The sequence below is a fragment of the Crocodylus siamensis genome, chromosome 11, assembly GCF_052110815.1.
Source record: "Crocodylus siamensis isolate JL-2025a chromosome 11, ASM5211081v1, whole genome shotgun sequence".
NCBI classification, from domain to species: Eukaryota; Metazoa; Chordata; order Crocodylia; family Crocodylidae; genus Crocodylus; species Crocodylus siamensis.
The window spans coordinates 39,719,179-39,746,467 of NC_143405.1; the positions used below are offsets into that span (position 1 = coordinate 39,719,179).

General features: G+C 45.2%; 1 long non-coding RNA gene across 2 annotated transcripts in view; it reads left to right on the plus strand.

Moving 5' to 3' along the window:
- LOC149855759 (uncharacterized) overlaps nt 1-27,289 on the plus strand; it is a 183,292-nt gene that overhangs the window by 110,592 nt on the left and 45,411 nt on the right. For both annotated transcript variants that reach the window (XR_016438519.1, XR_016438520.1), the window contains exon 2: nt 26,229-26,363. This is a non-coding gene — a long non-coding RNA (uncharacterized LOC149855759). The remainder of the gene's footprint in view (nt 1-26,228; nt 26,364-27,289) is intronic.

Here is a 27,289-nt window from a genome sequence, read left to right on the forward strand (position 1 = left end):
ATCTGCAGAAGGAGGGCCTAAAAATACTCTAAAAGCTGACAGTTCACTTAAATCATTAATCCTACATTGAAGACATTTCCACATTTTAATGGACTGCAATTAAACTCAATATTTCTTAATACGAGTGTCAGGTGTTTTCAGCAGTGGTGCAAATGACTGCTTAGTGCTATAACTCTGAAGGGGAAGGCATTTAGTCCGGGCTCATTTGAACAGCCAGATATAAACAAGAGCACATAATTCCATCTGCTTTTTGGCAATTTGTTGTTCCTTTTAGGTTCTCTTTCCCCGTTTGTCTTGTGGACACAGTTTGCAGGAAATGTCAGCCTGTGTGATTGATAGCATGAGATTGGATGTACTGACTTCATGCTTTCATAAAGCAAGACAGCTGTTGGGAGAAACTTTCCTTCAGGAGCTGGAAAGGTTTAAATTTTCCATCTCTGACTATTTGGCCTGATGAAGGATTGGGTTTTACCAGACAAGTAAATAAAAAGATGGCTAAGATGTTCTAGAAGGTCATTCAAATGATCTTTAAATAGCAATTACAGGAAGAAAAAAAACTCTCCACATTCAGAATATCCTTTCGTGATCTTTAAAAAAGTTTTCTCAACAAGCTTTCTTTTTTTCAAACTACTTTGTAGAAATAGGCTATCTTTAATAGCATAATCTTACAATGTAAGCTTGTCACATGTCAGCAGACAGTGAAAATGTAATTCCCCAGTTGTTAGTGTGTTTTTTGTGGTTCTGAGAATTAGGCATTATTCCAAAGTTCATAGATGTGCATCAGCTTGCAATTTTTTTTCTACATAAAATTAGTTATGTTGGTTCTATTCCAATTAGTTACATTTTTTGAGAAGTTAATTATTTCATAGTAGGTGTATTTATCTTTATGGTTTAAAAAACACAGTGCATGTACCATTATTTTAGAATTCTATCTAGGTTTGAATCACAGTGTGTTTTATTTTGGGGAGCATGAATTGCAAATTTGCAAATGTTTTGAGAATATTGTTGAGAGACTACATTTCAAAATAAATTTTCTCTTCAGGATTTTTTTAAGGATGATAATTTGATGGACTAGCTTAGTTTCAGATAGTCTTATCTACATTAACCCTGAAACAGTCTTAGCCAGATCTGTATTTCGACTGGAAATGGGCCAGAACCAAAATTCAGGCACTAAAGTCTAGTGAAGATTGGAACCAGATTGTGGTTTTACAGTTTGAGTCAGACTCCAAAAATTCCTGCTCAGTCTCATGTTTTATAGCCATGTCTCTCACTATGATATGTGACAGTTCCTGCTAAAAAGGTGTTAACAAGGTTTTCCAGGTTGAACTGGGCCTTGCTGTATTTTAGACTGTTTATCAAACTTTGCTTTCCTATAGTTATTAAGTATCATATATCAATAGCAAGTATCATAGCATGTTTTCTTAAAAAAAGGAAAAAAAAAAAGAACAAAGTGGTGTAAAACATTGTCAAGGAAACTACTAGCTAAACACTTTGCCAGCCGGCACCATATTTGTACACAATCCTGGCTAACCTGCTGTGAACTGTAATCTAGATGGGACTTTATTTATTAGCATAATATTTGGTATCCACCGGTGGTCTACATTAGGCCAAAGAGCATCCTCAAGACACGTGGCAGACTTCCAAGGAGTGTAACATGTTGGCCTGTTTATACTTTCTGGTCCCAATTCCTGCACAAGAACCAGGTGACACTGATTGAGCAGGAAGGTGCCATGCCCACCCACAATCGTTAGTGCTGCCCCACAGAATGCAGCCATTCCCTACTCTCTGCTTCGTGCCTCTCAAGAGTCAGAAGTTCATGGCAAAATACTCAGGGAGAAGGGGAATGTGTTTATAAAGAAGTCATGATTATAAGAAAATGTGATATTCCAACAAATTCTAAAAGACCTTGAATAACTTTTAAAATGGTTTAGGAACTGAAATAGAAGTAGTTATATAGGGCAGACAAAAGATGGCATTAACTGCTGTGTTGCAATACATTGGTAAGAGGATCTCAAAGAACTATTTGGGTCATTTCATTTAGATCCAGTAAACATTTCTGTAATTACTAATCATCTGCACTGCTTAACTCTATCTGGATCCCAGAAACAGTCTGATCACTTACACAAACACACAGTCTCAACCTCTCCAGTTATCACAGTTTGTATGGAATTGGAAAAAAGCCCGTCTGTATTATCCTTATACAGCCACCTTATTGTTGAGCATTGAAGGCCTTAATCATTTGTTCATACCTAACTGGGAATTTTTCTTTATGTTTACGTACATTGAGATCCTGGGTTTCTTCTGTTTCTGGTGGGCTGTCTACACCCTCCTGTAATATAATTAGGATTGGCAGGCTGGTCAATAAATTAGTCAAATATTGTCAGTTGACTGGTCAATTGACTGTACATTTTTGACCAGTCAAAGATTATAGCAATTTTATAAGAAGAGCTGAGAAGAGATTCTCATGTAGTTTTCTTGGCAATATGACTTTTTATTGTTTTTTGAGACATTTCTTAATGGAACATATATACTTTTTCTGTGTATTATTTGGACCTATTGACAATTTTTTAGAATTTTTGACCAATATTTAACTGGTCAATTGACCAAACTTTATTTGACTAGTCAAATACCCAACCCTAATTATAATTCAAATCAGTAGTTTTACTTATGGCAGGAATTTGACCCACTGCATCACTTTGGTGCATGGCAATTACACTGCAATAAATGAGGTTCTGATAGGTAGCTACTTATTTCTAAACTATTGTTCTACTTTCACAAAACTCAGTTTGATCAACCATCTGCTGTTAAAAGTATTTATATTGAGGTATCCTGTAGAGACTGCAGATGAGTTTGGGGCTCTATTGAGTTTGGTACTATACAACCACATAATAAAAAGCAATGCATGAAGAGTTTATACTCTAAGCTGGGGATGTCATAATTAAGTTGGTGGGCCGTGCTCCATGCCAGCAGTCAAGGGATGGGCATAGGAGCGGGGTGAGTCATCTAGCCCATGGGCCTTCTCACAAGCTGGATGACCCACCTCCAGATCTGGGCTTCTTCCCATGGCTGCTGGAACCACTGTGTTGGTATGACCAGTACTCAGGGAGAAAATGCTGCTGCTGCTCACTTCTCTTTTTTATGCTGTGACTGAAAACCTGGAATTCAGCAGCAGGTCAGTGGGAATGGGAGGGGAATACATGGGGGCAGGTGGTGGTGATGTTAACTCCTTGTTTGCTGGTCCACGCTGATACAGCAGCTCCAATGGGCTGGATCCAGAGATTCATGGGTTGGATGACCCATCTCTCTGGGCTGGATTTGACCTGTGAGCCATATGTTTGACACCCTACTCTAAGTAGTAAGACAGAGGAAAGGTATGAGGACACGTGCAAAAAGAAGGTACGTGACTTCCCTGAGACTGCACAGCAAATTAGCAGCAAAGCAACCCCAGAATTGTATTCCAGTGACCTCAAGATTGGTAGAAATTGCTTCTGAAGTTGTTACTCCCACTTAATGTGCTAACTTAAACCTGTTAGTATCTTTTCATTCACTGGATTAAGAAAACTACAAATACAATATTTTCACAGCAGTGGTACTCCATCCTTGGAAACCACAGTGCACATAAGTGCCAGGAGAGCCACAAGAAATATATTTATACTAGAGAAATGTAGTGCATTCATTTTAAGCATAGAATCATAGACAGAGTTGGAAGGGACCTCAGGAGGTCATCTAGTTAAACAGTCTGCTCAAACCAGGACTACCCCAACTACTACCATACTAGTGAGAGAGCTTTTCCTAATATCTAACCTTAGCTTCCCTTGTTGCAACTTGAGATCATTGCTCCTTCTTCTAACATCTGCCACCATCTTCTTTTGAACCTGCCTTCAGGTAGTTGAAGGTTGCTATTAAATCCTCTCTCAGTCTCCTCTTCTCTGGACTAAATAAGCCCAGTTCTTTCAGTCTTTCCTCATAAGTCATGTCCGCTAGCCCCCTCACCATTTTTGTTGTCCTTCATTGGACTCTCCCCAGTTTGTCCACATCCTTTCTGTAGTGGGGTGCCCAAAACTGGACACAGTACTCCAGATGTGGCCTCACCGGTGCTGAGTAGAGGAGAATTATAACTTCCCATGATGTGCTGGCAACATCCCTACCAATGCAGCTCACTATGCCATTAGCCTTCTTGGCAACAAGGGCAGATTGCTGGCTCATATTCAGCTTATTGTCCACTGTAACCCCCAGGTCCTTTTCTGCAGAGCTGCTGCCCAGCCAGTCAGCCCCCAGCCTGTACTGATGCATTGGATTATTCCATCCGAAGTGCAGAACTTTGCATTTGTCCTTGTTGAACCCTCATGAGATTTCTTTTGGCCCAATCCTCCCATTTGTCTAAGCCACTCTGAATCCTAGCCCTACCTTCAGAGTATCTACTACTCCCCCCAGCTTGGTGTCATCTGCAGACTTGCTGAGGGTGCACTCTATGCCGTCTTCCAGATTGTTGATGAAGACATTGAACAGAATTGGCTCCAAGACTGACCCCTAGGTCACTGCACTTGATACCAGCTGTCAACTAGACATCAAGACATTGATTACTACTCTCTGAGCCCACCACTCCAGCCAGTTTTCTGTCCACTTTACAGTCCATTCATCCAGCCTGTACTTCAATGAGCTTGCCTCAAGAATGCTGTGGTCTCCCTGCGTCCACAGAGCCAATCCTTTCATCATAGAAGGAAGTCAGGTTGGTCAGGCATGACTTGCCTTGGTGAATCCATGCTGACTGTTCCTAATCACCTTCTCCTCCTCCTCCTCAGAGTGTTTAAAAATGGATTTCTTGAGGATCTGCTCCATGATTTTTTCAGGGACGAGGTAAGGCTGGCTACTCTGTAGTTCCCTGGATCCTCCTTTTTCCCTTCCTTAAATATGGCCACTATGGTGCTTTTTTCCAATCATCCAGGATCTCTTCTGATCACCATGAGTTTTCAGAGATGATGGCCAGTGGCTCTGCAATCTCAGCCAACTCCCTCAGCACCCTTGGGTGCACCCTGTCTGGCCCCATGGACTTGTATATGTCCAGCTTTTCTAAATAGTTCCTAACCTGTTCTCTTACCATGTTTGGCTGCTCACCTCTTCCCCAAATGGTACTGCCTGGTGCAGGAAGTAGTTTGGAAGCTGACCAGACCTGTGAAGACTGAGGCAAAGAGGTCATTGAGCACTTCAGCCTTTTCTGCATACTCTGCCACAAAATTGCTTCCCCCCATTGCTCTTATACTTCTTATTTATTTGTCCAAGTTTCTACTTCTTATAAGCTTCCCTTTTGTGATTTAGTTTACTAAAGTGTTCCTTGCTAAGCCAAAATGGTTTTCTGCCATACTTGCTAGCCTTCCTATACATCAGGATGGTTTGTTCCTGCACTTTCAGTAAGGCTTCTTTCAAGTACAGCCAGATTTCCTGTGGGGGACTCCTCTCCCCCTCAGACTGGCTTCCCAGGGGATCCTGCCCATGAGTTCTCTGAGGGAGTCAAGGTCTGATTTTCTGAAGTCTAGGGTCCTTATTTTGCTGTTCTCCATCCTTCCTTTTCTCAGAATCCTGAACTCAATCATCACGTGGTCACTGCTGCCTAAGTTGCCATCCACTACTACCTTCCCCATCAATTCTTCCCAGTTTGAGCAGGAGGCCAAGAAGAGCATGGCCCCTTGTTGGCTTCTCCAGCACTTGCACCGGGAAGTTGTCCCTAACTCTCTCCAAAAAATTCCTACTTTGCTTGTGCACTGCTGTATTGCCGTCCCAGCAGATGTCAGGGCAGTTGAAGTCCTCCATGAGAACCAGGGCTTGTAACTGAGAAACTCCTGCTAGTTGTTTGAAAAAAGCCTCATCCACCACTTTGTCCTGGTCCAGTGGTTTATAGCAGACACCCAGCACAACATCACCCTTGTTGCTTTCCCCTTTCACTTGAACTCAGAGACTTTCAACCGGCCTATCTCCAGTTTCATACTGGAGCTCTGAGCAATCATATGGCTCTGTTACATAAAATGCAACTTCTCCTTTTCTCCCTTGCCTGTCCTTCCTGAACAGTTTGTACCCACCCATGACAGTGCTCCAGTCATGCGAGCTCCCATCAGGTCTCTGTTATTCCAATCATGTCATAATTCTGCAACTGTGCAAGGACTTTCAATCTTCTTGCTTGTTTCTCAAGCTCCGTGCATTTGTGTACTTGTGTACAGACATCTGAGGTAACTATTTGATTACTCTGATTTCTCAGGAAGTATGAGAACACCTCCCCTGTTGTGTTCCCCCTTTTCCCCCCTCCATTTGCTCTTCCTTCAGGTCTCCCACTTCTCCATTTACCTCATGGCTTTGGTCTCCACCCCAAAGCAAACCTAGTTTAAAGCCCTCCTCATGAGATTAGTGAGCTTGTCTGTGAAGATGCCCTTCCCTCTCTTCATCATCTGAATCAAACTGGGAGACCAGTTAAAAGGTCCAAATCAAATCAGAAGCCTCTGAATAGATTTGGAAAAGATTTGGCACCACTTTGGAGATTCGGCGATAGACTAAACAGGCAGCAGTCCTCACCACATTGGACACAGCTGCCTCCAGCTGCCAGAGGTGGAGGGAAGGGCATGGGGGGGGGGCAGATCAATGCCCTTCACAGCAAGGGAGGGATTGGGGCTGGGGCTGTGACAAGCTGCCCAGCCAGGGTGGGGGTTGCAGGACTTGAGGAGGGGGCGGGGGCAGGGGCACAATGCAAGGCCGGGTAGGGGCAAGCATAGTCTCCATTTGTCCTCTGCTGGGCAAACAGAGACTATGCTCTGCTGCTACTTGCCCAGCCAGGGTAGGGGCAGAGGAGGCGCGATGCAGGCGCGGCTCGCTCCGGGCAGAAGGGGGCAAGAAGCAGCAGGGCATAGCTTCTGCTCCTGGCATTGCTGTGCCTGCATCCCATGCCCACTCTCCCCCCCCACCCTGGCTGGGCATAGGCCCCACTCCCAGTGCTGCTGCACCCACATCCTGCACCCCCTGACTCCCTCCCCAAGTCCCACGCCTCACTGCCCCAGCTGGGGACCTTGTCCCAGCCCCAATCCCTCCCTCACTGTGGGGGCATTGATCTGCTCCCCTCCATGCCCTTCCCCACCTCTGCCCACCACAACAGACTTACCAGTTGGAGGCAGCTGTGTCTAGCATGGTGAGGACTGCTACCTGTTTAGTCTATGGCTGAATCTCCGGAGCGGTGCCAAATCTTTGTATCCAGTTCGGCCCACAACAGCTGGAAGTGCAGGGTCAGGTGCACATTTGTGTGTTGTGCTGCCTACTGGAGGAACGTGTGCAAAGGCTCTTTAAGAGACCCTGTGAGGGTGGGGCTCTTTCGGTGTGGGTGTGTGTGAGTGAGGAGAGAGGGAGAGGTAACAGGAAGGATATGAGAGAGTGAGTGAAAAGAGGACTGAGTATAGGACAGACTGAGAAATAGATTGAGACAGAGAGAGAGAGAAAGAGTAATATGGGATGGGATGAAGTGAGTGACTGGGTGAAAGGTGGAACACGAGCGGGACCACAGCATGGAGCTGAGATTCCTCGTGTTGGCGGGGATCAACCATCGCTGAGGCTGCCTTGAGTCAGGAAGAAGTCGGCTCCCTGATAATTCCCCATCAGATGCACGACAGTGCTATAGTAGCGGCTCCTCTGATTCCAGTGTAAATATCACCCCTCCTAGGTGGGATTGGATACTGGCTATCACTGTCCTGAAACCCTGCAAGTGACCAGTAACCCACACAGAAGTAGGTAAGCTTTGGGTACTGGGTCGAAGGAGAGACAGCCAAACACTGGCAGAGCCTTCAATAAATAAATCTCTGAATCTTTCTGGCCTTTGACAAAGTTCAGATTTATAGAATTTTCACTGTGTGTTTATATTTTGTAGTTAACTTTACAGTTTGTCCTAAAGTTTGTTAATTAATACATTTATTCAAGTACCTTAAGCAGTTCTCTTAGTGATTATTAATTTAAACCAGTGATAGATACAGATAGGACAAAGACCCACCATAACTTTCTGGGGAAAGATCCAAGAGGAGGCAGCTGTTTGGGCCTGCTTTATAATTTGGTTTAAAAGCATGACTATTTTTCCCCCGCAACAGTAGTAGGTTGTCACTCAGCTTTTATTTTCCCTGGGGCAAACTTGTCCCCACAGGAAACAGCACCAATAATAAACAAGTATACAAACAATAAACAACTCAGAACCTGTAGTCCTTCCTTGTACCTGGAGAAGGCAAACCTCTCTCTGTGCTGCCTCCTCAGCATGACAGCCTGCCCTCTCCCCCTCAACTCCCCTCCCTGGGACCTTTTAACTTTCTCTGTGCCATGCAATCACCCTCATCAGCTGTTCCTATGCCCCTGAATAGCCAGGCTATTACTCATTAACCCCCTGCAGATGGACTCCCACCTGTGAGCCATGCACCCAGTTACAAACTTCTTGTAGCAAGTTCCACAAGTTCACTATGCACTATGTTTGTTGTGCCTCCTTTTGATTTCAGTGGGTCTCCCCTAGTTCTTGCTGTGTAACTGCTCTTTTGCTTCCTTCCTTGCTGTGCAACTTTATTCTGCCCTCCCAGAATTCTGAATTCTGCATTTGTGGATCCTTTGTTCCCTGGGGGGATGAATGTCAATGTCAGGTAAGCAATATGAATTTATCATTGAGCCTTACAGCCCCATTCAACAGCCAGGACCCTATTCAGCTAGGCAGAACAAAAAGACAGTCTTTCAAATCTACCAGAATAATCTTGTGGATATGGGTGCCTTCTAATGAGAGAAGGTGAGCAAGTTACCATCTAAAGATCTGTAGTGGGTTGTCCCAACTTATAAGCCTTTCTTGGCCAATATGCTCATTGAAGTTTAAAAGTCAGGTTCTGGTCTTTCAACTATGCAACTATAAATAAGGCCAGAGTAACAAAAGATCAATAGTTGCTTTGGATTTATACTAACAGAGCACTTGGTCAGTAGGAGATTTGTTTGAGCTGAGCATGTAAAGAAGAGTAAAATGTTCAAGATTTGGCTTGGTATGTTAGAAAAATCAACCCTTTTCCTGTTATGGACAGTGTGGGTTGGCAAGGCCAACAGCTGCAAAGGGTGGCATGTGTGCATGTTTTATCATGGCAGTTTTTAGGAAAAAAAAATCAGACTAGAGGAAGCTAAACATCATAGAAAAAGTAGAATATTTTGGGTACAAAACATCCTTTATTGTTTATCTTAATGCATTGTATTTCAGAGGACTCCACAACTATTTCAAAGGTCATGTTATAGTATATAACTTTGCTGGGCTAGAAAAAATTTGGCCAATAAGAATAATCAGCAGAAGCAGAAGAACAACTTTTGGTTGGAAGCATATAGCAAGTTTTTAAAGCTTGTGTGGATTGATTTTTTTTTTTTTTTAAATTAGTTGATGTCACATTACCTAGCTTTCTGACATACACTAGCCCAGTGGTTTGCAACCTGTGGTCCACAGACCCTAGGGGTCCTCAGACTAATGGGTTCATGAAAGATGACTATGTGCAATCAAAAGTATGTGAATACCCACACTTACAGTTCAAAGGGGTCCGTACCTCCATTCAAAATTTCCAAAGGGGTCCACACGTTCATTCAGAAATTTTTAGGGATCCGCAAATGAAAAAAGGTTGAAAGCCACTGGACTAGCCAGAGTTCTGAAAGTGCCAAAGGGAGCATCTATATGTGCAATTAGTGTGAAGCAGTATACTTTGGAGTTTATTGCTCCCTGGCGTGCCAGTTGAACATGCATCAAGGACTGCATCTCACTAAGCTGGCTTCGAACAGTCCTAGAGATGTAAAATTTCCAGAAATTTTCATAGAATCATAGAATGAATGAGTTGGAAGGGACCTAGACAGATCATCTAGTCCGACCCCCTGCCATGGGCAGGAAGGAGCACTGGGGATGTGAGGGATCATAAGACTCCAGCCAGGTGCCTAGCCAGTCTTCTCTAAGAGACTTTTTTGAAGCCATGGAAAAAAAAAGTTTTTTCCCATTTTCTATGGGAAAAAAAATTTGGGGAAAAATTAAATATCTGCCATACTTATTTTCTTAGCACCCTTTACAGATCTGAATTCACTTTGCTACTTTAAGAACATAAAATGTATGCTTTGCTCATAAAATTATCATGTTTGGTATATTTATTAAATTTAAAAGTGTAGTTTATTAAGACAACAATTACAAATGTACTAATTGATTTTACTTTAAAATGGTTTTAATTTTTGTTACAAATAGAGCTACAAGCTGCTGAACTCTAAGGAACCTAGCATCTCTTAGTTTTTGCCAGTTTATGAGAAGCAGGCAAAATTTAAAGTTGAAAATAGAAGAAACCATCAACATTATAGTAAAACAAAGGAAGTTATTATGTATTCTGAACTTAGTCTCCTCCACAGTATCAAACAGATACAGAAAGCACTCATTTTTAGAAAAAGAGCTGAGGGGAAAAAAGGAAAAAAAAGCCCAAGACTCATTGAATACAAATTTTGCTACATGAAACTTTGTCTAATCAGTCTCATTTTCTGAGCTACCACTATCAGCAGTTTTTGCTTCTTCTGCTTCTTCTGATCCTTCATTCTTACCACCTTCATGGACTAATGAAAACTGAAGCTTTGCCTGGATTTCGACAAGCTTTCACATGTTAGTTTATTTCTTAATTTGATGTGAGTATTTCCAGACATAGACCAGTTTCTTTCACATGCTACAGAAGATGGAGGAATCTGAAGCAGGTGAGAAGCAAAAGGAGTCAAAGTCTGTGTCGTGCAAAGGTCTTGCCACTGGGTTGCAGGAGGGATATGCTTGGCAGAGTCCCAGACTGCATTCCTGGACCAAATACTTGAAGATGTTCTGTATTCTGCAACATTTGAAAGTACCTTTCCAACATCAAGTCCTAAGTGTGTTGCTTGTGTTGTAATCCAGTTAAATGCAGGATCCAGGAGATTTGCACCAGCGTGAATTGATTGGCAACAAAATTCTTTCTGTCTGTTCATAAAGTCTTTCACTTTTTTTTTCTTCTGTGCTTGTAAGTGGAGATGCACTTAGATTCTCAAAAATAGTTGATTTTATCTGGGCTATTTGGTAAGGAATGTCTGACAAAAGTGCAGTGTCTGACTTAGATGCAGTGATTGCTGAAGAAATTGGCTTTCAAATCTTCAGGGAGTTTTACAGCTGAACCCAGAAGACATCCTCATCAAGTACAGTGTTCTTTACTCTTCCGGGTATTTTAAGATCCTGAATTATTACTGTTTCTTGAAAAGCTTATTTATTTTTTAGTAAACTTTCAAATGAGTTCACTACTCTATCCCATCTAGTTTTACTATAGAGTTTGAGTGTCACTGTTTTATTCTTTGCATTCTTTTCTTCCTGCTTCTTCTTAAAGACTGCAGCTACAATATGAGTAGCTTTTACATGTTTTATAACTTCTTTTGCTCTTCTGTAGATCTTTTGCAGAGTGTCCAACTTCATGATGTCATTAAGAAGGAAGTTTAGCCCATGGGATGCACATCCTATTTCAGTAATATGTGGATATTTATCCATTATGATCTCCCATGCTGCTTTCATGTTACTTGCATTGTCAGTCAGCGAAGCAAATACTTTACCACTCTCAATCTTCTGTAGGACTTCACATATTTTACTACTGATATACTCTGCAGTATACCTGTAGTATGCCTGCTCTCTCCTGTTACGATGCTTCTGTAAAAAAACTGGTTGAGGGGTTGTTACCACAAAGATTATGATTCCTTCTCCTCACACATTTGTCCATTCATCTGTAAGTGCTGCAAGACATAGTGCTTTGTTGATTTTTCCTTGCACAGATTGCATTATACCAGGGGTGTCCAACCTTTTTGAATGTGGGGCCAGATCATGAACTTTTTATCACCCAGTGGGCTGGCGAGCCATATTCAAAGACCTCACAGGAAGCGGTATCACATTAGGAAGTGATGTCACGTGACCTTTGACACCAATGAAGTTGCAGGAAGTGACAATGAAATGGGTCTAACTAGTTCAAAACTGTCCCTCAATAGCATCCACCTCTGCCACTGTTCAGAATAGATGGACCATTGGGCTGACCAAACATGGCATTTTTTATGCTCTTATGTTCTTTGGCTGAGCTTCCAAACTATGACTGAGATTTGCAAAAAGGGTTACATAGGCATGTTACAAAGTTGTCATAAAAGATTTGGAGCCCTTTAAATCCCATTCATTTTAGTGGAAGTTGGCCTTTTGATTCAGCTTTGAAAATCTCAGCCCAAGGTGCCAACTAAATAAGTCAAAATATATTTTGTGTTTCTATGCAGTGCATGTATGTGGGGCTCTCCAAGTATTTTACAAACATTGAATGAACCTCAGGATATCCCTGCTTTTCAAAAGAAATGTGGTGGTGAGGACATTCTGGGAACATCTCTCACTTTCTGTGTGCAATCTGCTTCTACTGCCCTTGGACCACCCTAGAAGGGCCCTCACTGCCTCGTTTCCCGTTCAGAGCAGGTAAAGTGTAAGTGGGTAGGAAGGGCTTATTTTTTAGCAGCAGGTTTGAGTGGCTTGAAGATGTACCCACAATTAGTCACTGACCAGAGTGGGAACACAGTTGTCCTCACTTATTAACATGGCTCCAAGGCCCTGCACTGTCTCTGTCTACATGTTGCTCTCATGTCCTCTTGCTTTCCTAAATCCCATGAGAGTAGAGGATTCCCATCATGCCTACTGGACTGCCGTCACTGGATAGCTGTCCTGGTTCTAAGGTTGTGCTTCTGACTCTTTCATGGCCTCTTTTAGGGTGCACATTTAGAACTCTGGCTTTTTCTTCCTGCCCATTTTGCTGAGTTGTGATTATTCCCACAGGGCATGAATTTAGTTCAGTGCCTATGATTCTGCTTTCTCGTACAGAGGCAATTACTCTCACAAAGTATGGCATATTTTAGTAGGATAAAAACATTTTGAAGGCCACACAGAAAGCAATAAGCAGTCTTTACTCACATGAGCTTACCAGGTATCAACCATCTGCTACCTGAGTTCCTGGCAGGAACAGACACAAGTTTATTAGCACATTGTTCCAGAGTGAGTCTCTGTGCCATAGTCTACATCAGGTCTCAGATCTAGAGAGCCTGACCCCTCCCCAGCCATAGGCTCGATATGTTATACCAGTCTGCTGGCCGGTGCAGACCTGGCCAGGCTCCTCCCATCCACAGCAGCATGTGGAAAGCCAGCTTCAGCTGCATGCCACTTTTCCTGGCTGGTGCTGACCCAGCTGGGTCCATCCTATCTGGAGCAGCATGTGGCTGAAGCTGGGTTCCCATGAGCTGCTGGGAACAGGAGGAGCCCGGCTGGGTCTGCACCAGCCAGCAGAAGCAGTGGCGGAGCCATATGCCATTTGGGATGGGACAAGCCCAGCTTGAGCAGCAGGGGCTGAGCTGCATTTTCCCCCTACCTGCGCTGGTCAGTCCTGAGCGGCACACGGCTCCACTGATGTTTCTGCTGGCTGGCACCAACCCAGCCGGGCTTCTCCCATCCCCAGCACCATATGGGAATCCGGCTTCAGCTGCATGCTGCTCCAGATGGGACAGACCCACCTGGGTCGGCACCAGCCAGCAAAAGCGGTGACGGAGCCGTGTGCTGCTCGGGACTGACCGACCAGCACAGGTAGGGGGAAAGTGCAGCTCAGCCCCTGCTGCTCCGGCTGGGCTTATCCCATCCCGAGTGGCACACGGCTACTCCTCTTCCCACACGGTCCACGTTGGCAACATCAAGCTGACATGGTGCATGTGGGAACCTTGTCCCTTCCCCAGTTCTTCAGCAGCCATTAGGAAGCTGATGAAGGGCTGGGGGAGGGATAAGGGGTGGGAATGAAAGTAAACAGTGTTTACTTTTGTTTCCCGTCGCAGCACCTCAGGCCTCAGAAAATGGCTTGGCAGGCCGCGTGTTAGACAAGCCTGCATTACGTGTTCATATTCTGACTAAAAGAGGCTTGCTCAAGAATATCTGTTGGGCAAATGGTATGATGTGATGGTCTTAGTAATTTAAAAGCTTCCTGCCTGTAGGCATTTTCTGTTATTGACAGTGGTGTCCCAGAAGAATATATTGCTCTTGCAAGAGCTTGGTCAATTTTTTCCTCACTTTCAAGTGTCATCTGGTCTACAAATGAAGCTACTTAGAGTCTTTTGTATACAGTTGGTTGCAATATTTAGTTATTTGAGGTTGTTAACTGGGAAACCCTTTGTGATGCTGATGTTATAGAAGAAGCTGCAGCAGCAGCAGGAGTAGGAGGACTTCTGAATCAAGAACATTGGAAAGAGCTATTTGTACTTTCATCATCATGATCTACCTCCTTCTCATTTATACCCATGAAGGATTTTTAATGTCTTACAGGACACTTCTTACATACAAGGATGTGTTTGGTCATCCTAGTAGCATTTGGAAATCCATTTTTCATTTGACAGTATTTGCAAATCAAATATTTTTTAGAATAACTTGCAGTGTAGAGATGCTTCCATATGCTAGAAGTTGGTTGCAGCATTTTGCTGAGGGAGAAAAAAGAAAAATGTAATTTAGTGGCTAGCTTGCATATATAAACATTAAGCTACAGCTTGTACAAATTTAGTAATGGATGAAGAGAGGCCTTCTCAGAATTAACTGTGGACAACTTCCCTGCCCTGCAGGCCTCACTTCACTGCTAAGGTTGGGTGATTAGTCACAAGACATCAGATTAGTAGGAATTCAATTATAAATTACATAGGTTATAAAAATATAGTAATGCAGCTAAAATATAGTTTAATATACTGAATTCAGAGAAATTTAAACTCTTACCTTTCAAAAAAGAAGTATACTTTCTTTCAGCTCCTTTGTGCTGCTTCTGTACTTCTGTGCATCTCAAGGTCACAGGGCCAGGAGGGGGCAGGTTCCTTCCAACTCCAAAACCTTTAGATTTGCTCTGTCTCCTCTCCTGATGCTTTTGAGCAAGCAGGGCAATACGGTCCTTGTTTCTAATCTCTACAAGAATGAATGGATGCTGCTGCCAGTGTCCACTCCCAGTCCTTTGAGGCCTAGTCAGGAGGAAAGGAGCAGATCTGCCAACCTCTAGATCAAAAGTCAACAGTAGAGGAAGTCCACAAGCAAAGGAGACACTGAATCCTTCTTCCTTCTCTTGTGAAAATGGCAGTGCCCTCTTGCATTAGAGAGTTGTTACTGTACTGCTTGTCCTCGGTGTACAGGAATTGTAATGATCTCATCTGGTACTGTAGATAGTCTTACATAAAAGTCTTCCTATTATATAGTTATTAGAAAACATTTTTGGGGAGTAAAGGTAGCAATATATGAACACCTCATTTTAAACATTTTATTTGTCATTCTAAAAGAACATATTTCATAAGAGGTTTTTTAAATTTTTCCAAAAATTTTCAATTTTTACAAGTTTTGGGAAAAAAACCAAAAAAGGCCTTGGAAAAAAATGGGGTTTTTTCTGGGTTTTTTCTGGGCCTTCATATCTCTAAGCAGGTCTGGCTGGCAGGGGTCCTGGGGGTCAGCCTGCCAGCCTGGGGCTTCTCTCATCAGCTCAGCATATTGTGGAGGGGCTGGCTGGGGCACCAGTGCTGTTGCCTGCACTGCCCATCCTGGCTTCTCTTGAGCAGCAGCTGGAGGTGGAGTGTTGGCTGGGCACCACTCCTCCTGCCTCAGGTGGGGATAGACCAGGGTGGGGTAGGGGAGAGCACTGCTGTGAGCACGGGCTGCTCGTGCACGTGTGTGTGTGGTGCCTCGCTGACCACTGTGCCCTGGGTGGTTGTCCACATTGTCCACCCCTATGGCCAGCTCTGGCTGTGAGTTTTGGGTAACTTGTCCTATTGTAGTATTGGGCTTGGAGGACTAGATAACTGAACTCTTTCATACTAGTGAATTCCATCTTTGTTTCTATGTAAAACTCGCTTGTTCATGCAAGAAGTTTAGCCTTTCATTTCTGCATTGCCAGAGCAACTGGTAGGCTGTCACATAATGCAGTATGTTTTATAATAGAAAGCCCCACCAAACCAGCATAAGGAGGAATTCATATGCTTTGTAAAAAATTTTCCACGTTTTAACTTAATGTTAATGTTTCTCTCTTTTGAACCAATTACAATATGAATCAAACCCTGCAATCTTTAATTGACTACAGTTGGAACTTTTCCTGAGCAACAGCTGCATGATCAGTGGTCCCTGTATTGAGTTTAAGTTTCTATTCAGCAACAAGTTTTACTATTTGACATTTGTATAATACAGTGTGTTTTAAAAGGAATACATTTATCAAGAGACCTTAGAAAGCTTGCAGAAGCTGTGATGGCTTTATAATCACTGGATGTCTAAAAAAACATGTGATGTCAAGGAACTATTGCCATGGTTTCCTCAGTATTGTATAGAAACCACATTTAAAATGTGGTTTATATTGTTTTATTCCTCTAAGAGTTAATATGTTTTTCTTTCTGTGTAATGCAGACATAAGACAATGTTAGCCTTTCTGTATGGGTTGATCATTAGTAAATCACCACAGAGAATGTAAACAAGTAACAATTCAAACTCCTAAAAGAATGAATAACAGTATTTTAATTCAGGGCCAAGGATACATAGAAATTGTATCTAATTGTGGCTTAGTTTTAACTCGTGTTTGTATTTAGACAGCAAGAGTGTTTTTTAAATCAAATAGCAGTTCAAATGAAGTGTCCCTTTTTTGCTATCAGTATCATCAGAAAGAAAGGAAGAGCTGAGGTGTCTATTTCTCACCTACTTTCCATTCTGCTTGGGGATGGAGTAATACTACTGGAATATTGTAGTAGTAGTAGTACTAGTAGTTTATATACATCTTTCACTTAAAACAATACAATAAAATGAACAATAACATTATATATATACCAATAAAATGTAAATAATTTATAATGTAGAATTTTTGCTAAAAGCATACCCTTCAGATCATACATTCTACCAGTTTAAATAAAATAAGAACATAGTATCTGATGTTTCAAAAAAATGAATAGAGTAAAGCAGTGAACAATAAAATAAAACAGGAGAATTCTATTTGATTTTAACTCTTGTTCAAGGAATAAGTAAAGCAAATAAACTTAGGGAATATAGGACACTCTATAGCATTGTTAGGAAAAAGCCCATTTTTTCTCTCCATTAGCCCAGTAAAGTGACCTCTAATAGAGAGATCCATTCTTTGTTCAGAGCAAACAAGACCACTGATAATGATTTAAGTCATCTTATCTCATTCTTTCTGCAAGAACTTATTCTCTCTGAATATGGGGTCCAATACCACCACCTATCCATGACAAGTCCAGTTCTCATTACAGCGAGTATCACTCTAGTAATGGTTTCTTCTTGTTTTTAGGGTGCTTTATTAATCTCAGAAAAAGAGAAGTTTGAAAAAATCTCACAACATATTTGTCAGTTTGGTGGTATCTTTAATTCTTAAACTGATGTCTTTTTACTCTGGATACCTTTAAGAAATGCTTGGATGCTTATCTTGCTGGGGTGGTCTGACCCCAGCTGACTTCCTGCTCCTTGGGCAGGGGTCTGTACCAGGTGATCTTGTGAGGTCCTGTCCAGCCTAGTATCTATGAAATATAGGGGAAATATTGGGTAAGTGACTCTCAATATGTTTTCCATGCCATTTGTCTGGAGAAGAATATAAATGTTATTTAGTCATCCAGACAAGGGTTTATGTGGTAAAGGAGGGTTTTCTAAAATGCATTTCTTAGGTTATCTGATAGGTGTAAAAGATCTAATTTTCAACCCATAATTTAGAATCCATAACTGAGCTAAAGCGCTTACCTTAGGCCCATTTCAGAGCACCTAACCTCCCCCCACCCCCTGCATCCTGCCATCACAGAATTTGGTAGAGGCAATAATTGTTTAAAAAAAATAAATTAGAGGGTTGTTTTTACTTTAGAATGAACTTTGGAGTTCTGTACAATAAAATGGACTTCACCTTAGATCTGTAGACCTTTAATGCTGCCAGTACCACTCTTATGCCTGTCTTATATTTTCAGTGTGCTTATTCCAGCTCATATTTTTCTTAAAATAGTCTCTAAGGTATTTAAATGAAGACACCATCTCCTAATTTCTTTTCCTGTAAAAAATCAAACTCATTTCGTCCTTTTATGCCCTGAAACCAAAACCTTGGAATCAACAGTGTTTATTTCTGAGGCACATGAGGTTCAGTAGGTACTCACATGAGTACTGTGTCCAGTTCTGGGCTCTACAGTTTAACAAGGATGTGGAGAAGCTTGAGAGAGTCCAGAGGAGAGCCTGATGGGCATGATCAGAGGGCAGGAAAACAGACCTTATGACGAGAGGCTGAGAGCTATGGGACTCTTCAGCCTGGAAAAGTGCAGGCTCAGGGGGGCCCTGGTGGCTACCTATAAGTATACAAAGGGTGTACATCAGGATCTGGGGGAACCCCTGTTCACCAGAGCACCTCATGGGATGACAAGGTCAAATGGTCACAAACTCCTCCAAGACAGTTTCAGGCTAGACATAAGGAAGAACTTCTTTACTGTTCAAGCCCCTAAGGTCTGGAGCAGACTGCCACCAGTGGTGGTGCAAGCACCTACTCTGGACTCCTTTAAAAGTCAATAGGATGTTTATCTTGTTGGGATCCAGTCACCCCAGCTGACTTCCTGCCCCTGTGGCAGGGATCTGGACTTCATGATCTTCTCAGGTCCCTTCCAGCCCTAATGTCTATGAAATCTATGAAATATTGCTGAAAAGCATCTAATAACATTTGGAGGCCTGTTTGGGGTTTTGACATTAATAACGTGTCATCTGCATAAAGCAAGAAAGAGATACAGAATCTTTCAATAACATAAGTACACAGGACTGATTCCCTATTAGCATATTTTAAATCATTCAATAATAGATTACAAAGTAACGGACCAAGCAAACATGACTGCTGTAACCTTGTCTTAGTTGGAAAACTATTAGACCAATACCATAACATACCCTAGATGCTGCATTTAAATAGTAAGTACTGTGTTTATATAAATCTAAGATGACCCCTCCCCCCATAATGTAGGTTCTATACATAGAAAATTTATAAATGTATTATACTTTTTCATATAGAGAATCTAATTATTGGAGGATTATCTTATACTGATCCCTCTGCTACTGCAGGCAATGGGGGAACAGATGATAAGGGGACAAAGAGTGCAGGGACAGACAGACAGGTAGGGCAGGCAGTGGAGGAGGCACTAAAGGGAAGGTGGTGGAGGTAGCAGTGTGGGACAGGCAGTAGGGGGGACAGGTGGTAGGAAGCAGGCAGTGTTGATGCTGTGAGGAAGGTATATAGCTTGTCCCCTGCCTACTGCCCACAGCTTCATGCCCCCACCCCCCTTCCCTCATCTTCCCCTTACCCTCACCATGCTGCTTCTGACCTTCTGCAGCCTCAGGTCCCTGCTCCCTTTCCTCAATCTCAATGCCCCACCTACCCCTCTAGCTACCACTTACCTCTGCTACAGTGCCAGCAGGCTTTGTCCCTGATGGAGCCTGGGGCACCAAGCATGGCCCCAGCCTGGCCCCATAGCAGTGGTGTGGAGCTGGCATTGCTGGCAGAGCTATCCCTAGGGGCCCAGGGGAGGGGGGTATGGTGAGCAGCATAGGTGGAGGAAGAAAAAAAATTGGGGGGGGGCTGAATGTGCATGCACACATATACCCCCCCCCCTGAAAATTCTGCAGGGGGAGGGGAAAGGGCTGGGGGGGAGTGGCATTACTTGGTGTTGCACTGACCCCAGCTGCCTGCTGGTCCTGGCTAGCTCCTGGTCCCAGCTGCGTCCCCACACTGGCCCTAGCCACGCACCACCCAGGGGGGTCCAGAGCAGGGCCAGCCTCGGCTACACTGCCGGGCCGGAGGGCTCTGCGCCTCCATGCCTCCCTGCTGCCACTGCTTTGAAAGCGGTCAGTACTACCATGTGTGTCCCGCTGGTGGGCAAGCAGCAAGGTACATGGTGCCATGCAACTTTCAAAGTGAGGTGTGGAGGTGCAGAGCAGAGCACAGCTCGCAGCTGTGGCCCACTTGTCCTATGCAAAGATCGGGGGCCACGTCTCCCCCCGCTTTGGCTGCCCAGTGCCGCGCCTCTGGAGGGGCCCTGGGCTCCAATTGTCCTGCAGCCTGGCCCAGCTGGGGCCTGGTTTGCCATGACTGGAGCCCTAGTTGGGCCAGTCTTGGGACAATTGGAGCCCAGCAACTTGTCCAGAGGTGCAGCACAGGGCAGCTGCAAGTGGGGTGGATCTCACCTTTCCCTCCACTTGGCTTCCTGTGGTGCACACAGCAGTGAGAGCTGCCTGCCCACATCCCTGCATGAGCTGTTGGGCTCTGACTATCCCATGACTTGGCCTGGCTGGGCTGGGTCATGGGACAGCTCTATTGTGCAGCAGGGATGGGGCAGGGGTGAATGATTTGCCCTTCCCCTACCCCACTCTCCCCCACACTGTGGGAGTCTTGATCTGCCTCCCTGCTCCCTGACCCCACCCCAAGCCTAGGGTGATAAAGAAGATTAAAAGAAACTTACCTGCCTGCATGCATCTGGGCCAGCTGCAGTGCTGGCTGTGAGTGCAGGGTAGCTGAGTGGGCCTGCCCTTCCCCCCTGATGCAGCAGCCTTTGCATGGCCTAAGGCTATACCTGTTGCTACCCTCCATTTGGAGGGGCTGGGTCCTGTTAGCTCCCCCATTTTGCTGCCGGCCAGAGCCAGCAGTGCTCTTGGTGGGGGCAGTGCGTGGCGGGGCCTGTATGGCACTGTCTGTGGGGCCCAGGGAAGTCACCCCAATTCATCCACTCTGGGGGTGGCCCTGTCTGCTGGGCTGAACTGGGGCTGTGCTCCGTGCCTGACTCTCTGTGCTCCAGGCTGCAGCGAGGACAGAGCCTACTGGCACCAGAGCAAAGGTAAGATGGAGTGGAGGGGAAGGGAGAAGTGGTACAGTGCGGAGACTGGGTTCAGTGGGGGCCTAAGGCAGAAGGGGAGGAGTGGTGGTGGGTGCAGAGGCAGTGGAGGGAAAAGCTGCAGCTGCAGCTCATGCCAACCTAGGTTGGGACTGGAGCTGCAGCTGTCTGCCTCCTGATGCCTCATACTCAATTCTAAGACAATGGTCCCACCCCCTAGCATATTAAGTGAGAGGAAAATATCATCTTTTAATCTAGTAAATATGGTAATGATTAATTGTAACAGTTTTATCCATTGAATATAGTTTCACACTCAGGCACACATCAGTAGTGAAGGTAAGCCAAGAAGTATGTGACTTGCTTCTCCTGTGTGGCTGTATAGTAAAAATGGCAATCTCATCTCTAAGGAATATAAAACTCTCCAGAAACATATTTACTTCTTTTAAATGGGTGAGCTTTGACATAAAGATAACATAAATATGCATCAAAACCTGTCGACTGTGTATTTTAAAACACTTGATTTTCTTAAAGTTTTCTAAGACCACTTTAAAGGCATATAGCTATATTAATGGATTCCAGAAAGAGTGTGACAGAGAATGGATCATTCTAGACATATCCTGTTCATACATTCTCCATCCATATCATCAGCTCCTGCTTCTCTCAGGGACAGAATACTGGTATAGAAGGATCATTGGTCTGGCTCGGTGTGGTACTGCTTATGCCCTTAGAGCAAGGGTGGGCAATTATTTTGGGCAGAGGGCCAGTTACTTAACGAGGTTTGGTGAACTGTTTAGGGCTGCACAGGTAGCCCCACACCTTGATAGGTGACCCCCTGGCCGCCATCTTGGGACTGGAAGTCCCACCCATGACCTTTGCCACCAGAAGTCCCTCCCCTGATCCCCCGGAAATGCTCCTTTTGGGAGGGGTGGGGAGGGTGTGCCATCTTAGAATCAAAAAAAAAAAACCACGAAAAGTCAAACACCTACTATAACATATTTTAATTTTATTACAAAAAATATTTTTGTCATGTTTTGTGTTTGTGTAGACTATATAGAGGTGATTGCATAATAACTCAAAAATAATTTCTCAGTCTTATTTCATAGATTCATAGATTTCTGGGGTCAGAAGGGGCCTGGTAGATCATCGGGTCCAACCCCCTGCTCTAGGCAGGAAAGAGGGCTGGGGTTAAGTAACCCCAGTCAGATACCTGTCTAATCTCTTCTTGAACACCTCCAAGGTAGGGGAAAGCACCACCTCCGTTGGAAGCCCATTCTATATTTTGGCAACCCTCCCCGTAAAGAATTTCTTCCTTATGTCCAATCTAAATCTGTTCTCCTTCAGTTTGTGGCCATTATTTCTGGTAACTCCGAGGGGCACCCTGGTAAACAGAATATCCCCTATTCTCTGCTGACCTCCTGATGAGTTTGTAGACAGCCACAAGATCACCTCTCAGCCTTCTCTTGTGGAGGCTGAAGAGATTCAGGTCCCTCAATCTGTCTTCATAGGGTCTTACCTGTAGGCCCTCAACCATACAAGTAGCCCTCTTCTGAACCCTCTCAAGGTTATCCACATCCCTCTTGAAGTGAGGCGCCCAAAACTGAATGCAGTACTCCATCTGCAGCCTCACCAATCCCGCATAGAGGGGAATTATTACTTCCCTAGACCTGCTCATGATGCACCTGCTGATGCAAGAAAGGGTGCGGTTAGCTTTGCTTATTACCTTGTCACACTGGTGACTCATGTTTATTTTTGTGTCAGCCAGGACTCTTGAGATCTCTTTCCACAGTTGTGGTACTCAGAATGGTACCCCCCAGCCTATAGGTGTGTTGGAGATTCTTTCTCCCCAGGTGCAGCACCTTGCACTTATTCTTGTTAAATTGCATCTTATTCTGATCCACCCACTTCCCCAGTCTGTCCAAATCTGCCTGAATTCACTCCTTGCCCTGCATTGTGTTTACTATACCCCATAGTTTAGTGTCATCTGCAAATCTGGACAAGGTGTTTTCAACACCTTTATCCAAATCACTGATGAAGATATTAAACAGTACTGGTCCAAGGACAAAGCCTTGGAGGACACCCCTGCCCACACCTCTCCAGGGAGAAACCGACCCATGCACCACCACTCTCAGGGTGCATTCCATAAGCCAGTTTTTCACCCCCCCTTGCTGTGAAAAAATCCACATCACAGCTACTCAGTGTGCTTGTAAGAATTGGATGTGACACTGTGTCAAAAGCCTTCTTAAAATCCAGGTAAATAATATCTACTTTCACTCCTGCATCTAAGCACTTTGTGACCTGGTCATACAAAGAGACCAGGTTAGTCGAGCAGGATCTGCCTGCTATAAACCTATGTTGGTTGTCCCTTAACATTGTGTTACCTGCTGGTCCCCTGGAAATGTGATCCTTTATGATTTTTTTTCTAAGGTCATGCTGAGAATAGAGGTGAGGCTAACTGGCCTATACTTACCTGAGTCCTTCCTCCCCTTCTTGAAAATAGGGACCACGGTGGCCCTTTTCCAGTTCTCTGGACCTGTTCCAAGTGCCATGAGTGCTCAAACAGTTGCGCCAGTGGTTCTGCTATGTCGTTGGCCAATTCCTTTAGTACCCTTGTGTGAAGATCATCGGGGCCTGCTGAGTTAAATATGTCCGATCCTTCCAAGTGCCCCTTCATTAGGTCAGTCCTAACTGTTGGTGGATTGTTATTATTCTCACTCCAGACTAAAGACTCATTGGGAAGTGTATTTGTATCCATGTCCAGGAAAACAAAAGCAAAGTTATTACTTAAGAGCTCTGCTTTTTCCATCCTATCAGTTACAAGTTGCCCTAGTCCATTCTGTAGCTGCCCTATGTTACCCTGCGCCTTCTTCCTCCTCTCTATGTACTTAAAGAAGGATTTTTTGTTATTTTTAATCTTTGTTGCCAACTTGAGTTCTGTATCTGCTTTGCCTTCCTCACTGCTTCTCTGCAAGTGTGAGCCAAGCAGGTATACTCCTCCTTGGTGTCTGCCCCCTGCTTCCATAGCCTGTAGGCCTTTTTTTTTTCCTCTGAAGGTGCTCCTGGATTTCTCTGCTCAGCCAAGAATATTTTCTGGCTCTTTTGCCTCCCCGTGCGTGTACTGGGATGGTACCCCTCTGCACCTGTAGGATCAGTCTCTTGAGGAACTCCCACCCTTCTTGGACTCCCATCTCATAGATGTGATTACTCCTTAGTCCCACCCTAACTAATCTCCTGAGCTCGTTGAAGTTAGCCTTCCAGAAGTCTAGCACTACTGCTGTACTACTTGTCTTTCCCACCTTACGCCAGATAGCAAATCCTATCAACTGGTAGTCACTTACCTCTAGGTTACCTTGTACTTGTAGATTCCCCACCAAATCCTCCCCTGTGGCTAGCACCAAGTCAAGTAAGGCATCTCCCCTGGTGGAATTGCATACCTCCTGTGTTAGATGCAGGTCCTATATGCAGGTTAAGAGCCTACGTGAACGGGCAGACCTGGCCGACTGCTCCTCCCAGCAGATGTCTGGGTACTTTAGGTCACCAATGTCAACTAGGTCTTTTGAGCGTACTGCCTTTGAGAGCTGTTTTGAGAATTGTAGGTCTAACTCTTCCTCCTGGTGTGAGGGTCTGTAATAGACCCACATTACCAAGTCCCTTTCACCCCTACCCCCTTGTAATCTGACCCATCGGACTTTGATTTGCCCTTCTTCTGTCCCCATCTTTATTACAGAAGATGTATAACATTCCCTAACTTTTATAGTAACCCCCCACACTTTTTCCCCAATCTATCCTGCCTGTATATCCTATAGCCCTACCACTGCCCAGTCATGGGTAGGGTCCCACCAGATTTCTGTTAGACCAGCCAGGTTGAGATCTTTGTCTGCAAACAGGAATGCAAGTTCCTTCTGCTTGTTTCCCATACTTCTAGCGTTAGTATAGAGACACCTAAGGCCCCTGATAGATGCTCTAGTATTCCCCTATCCTGATTCTTAGTGGGCCCCTTAATGCTAACCTGATCATTTCCAGCATGTGGTTCATGGCTTGTCTTACTCGATCTTGTCCTGAACTGCATCCCCATCCCCCAATGAAGCTAGTTGAAAGCTGTACATGGGAGGTCTGCCAACTTGTAAAAGAAGAGACACTTACCTGTTGGAGAGGCATGTAGACCGTCCTGTCCTGTCCTAGCAAGGTCTTGTCCTGGAAGTACGGATCATGGTCTAGAAAGCCAAACCCCACACAGTAGCACCAGCTTTGATGTCATGAGTTGACCTCCTCAATGCAGTTGCTGTGGTGCTGGCCATGGCTGCTGACCGGGAGGACTGATAAGAAGACTACTTGTGCCCCCAAGCCTCTAAGCCTGTCTCCCAGAGCCATGTAGTCAGCCATGACCTGTCCCAGACTTCTCTGGGCCGCATCATTCATTCCAACATGGATGAGGACCATGAGGTAGTAGTCAGTGGGCCTGATTAGGTCTGGAAGCCTTGCTGTGACGTCCCAAATCTTAGCTCTGGACAGGCAGCATACCTCCTGTACTGTAGGAGCTGGGCGGCACGTGGCTCCCTCAGTTCCTCTCATATTGCATGTGGGGGATGGGGGGTGTATGGTGGGGTGTGTGTGTAGTGGGTGTGTATGTATGTGGAGTATGCGGGGAGTTTGAGGGTGTATGGCTGTGTGTGGGAGGGCATAAAATATGTTGGGTGCTGTGGTGTGTTTGTGGGGCGTGGGTGTATGGCTCTGGAACACACTGTCCTCTCCTCCAGTCAATGTAGGCAGCAATGGAGGGAGTGGTTTGTGGGTTGGAAGGAAGAGTGTGAGGGGTGTGGGCTCCCCCCACACTCCCTTCATAATGCAGCACTAGGTGGGAGCACTGGTGCCTGGCTCTGGCCAGAGCTGCACATTGTAGCAAGGAGTGCAGCTCTTGCCAGGCTGTTTGTTTCCCCAGTGCTCACCGGGCACAGGAGGGAAGTCCCAGGTGCCGGAGGCAGTTGCTTTCCCTACCCCAGGCTGCTCCCGTTCCTGAGGCTTCCCTTCTGTACCCAGGGTTTCCCTCCTGTGCCTCACAAGTGCAGGGAGCCCCAGGGAAACAAACAGCCTGATGGGGGCTGCACTCCTTGCGGCTCTGGCTGGAGCCAGGCACCAGCACTAAGCAGAGCACCCCTCCATGCTGCTGCGACTGCCTCCCACTGCCTGCCAGGATTGCATACCATGGGGAGGAGTGTGGGAGGGATCCCCATAACTCTTCCCCCTCATCCACACCCACACCCTGCCCACCTGAGCTCTGTGTTGCTCCACCTTTCCCCTAAAGGTAAGCGTGTGTTCTCTTCCAGGTTGGTGAACCTCCTTCGACGGGCTTTAAACTAGGCTTGTCGGGGGAGGGGGAAGATGAGGGCGGAGGAGACAATGAACTACCAGGCCCAGCAACAGCCAGCGAGCCCAGACCAATGGTCAAAAGGGAGAAACAGGTAAGTGATGGGGGACGGGGCATTGCTGAGACTAGGGGGTCAGTGGGCACGACCGTTGGAGGCCTCAAATGCCTCTACACGAATGCTCGAAGTATGGGGAAGAAGCAGGAGGAACTTGCCCTCCTCCTAGCTGTCACCAGCCCTGACATAGTAGGGATCACAGAAACGTGGTGGGACTCATCGCATGACTGGGCGGTGAGTGTCAAGGGCTATAGGCTATACAGGAGGGACAGGATAGGAAGGAAAGGTGGAGGAGTAGCACTCTACATCAAGGAGGAATATACTTCCTCGTTAATCAGCACCAGATTAGAGGTAGAGGGGGGGCACTCTGAGGTGCTCTGGGTTAGAGTAAAAGGCAGTCCAGGGGAGAGAGACTTAACGGTGGGAGTCTACTATAGACCTCCCAACCAGGGAGAAGAGCTCGACCAGGAATTCTTAGGTCAGCTCACAGAGGCAGTGAGGGCTAAGGATGTGGTCATCATGGGGGACCTGAACTTCCCAGACATCTGCTGGGAGGAGCAGTCAGCCAAGTCTGATCGCTCACGTCGGTTCTTAGCCAGAGTGCAGGACCTCCATCTAACCCAGGAGGTGCACAGTCCCACCAGGGGAGACGCCTTGTTGGACCTGGTGCTGGCCACGGGTGATGACCTGGTGAGGGGGCTGCAGGTGATGGGCCACCTGGGAGACAGTGATCATCGCTTGCTGGAATTCACCATCCAGCGAAAGGTGGCAAAGGGCTGCAGCAAGGCAACAGCCCTAGACTTTAGGAGGGCTGACTTCAACAAGCTAAGGAGGATCGTTGGGGAAGCGCTGAGGACCCAGAGGGGAAGGGAATCAGATGTCGAAGGGGAGTGGTTGCTCCTTAAGGAGACGATCCTCCATGCCCAAAGGGAGGTAATCCCAACAAGAGTCAAAGGGAGCAGGAG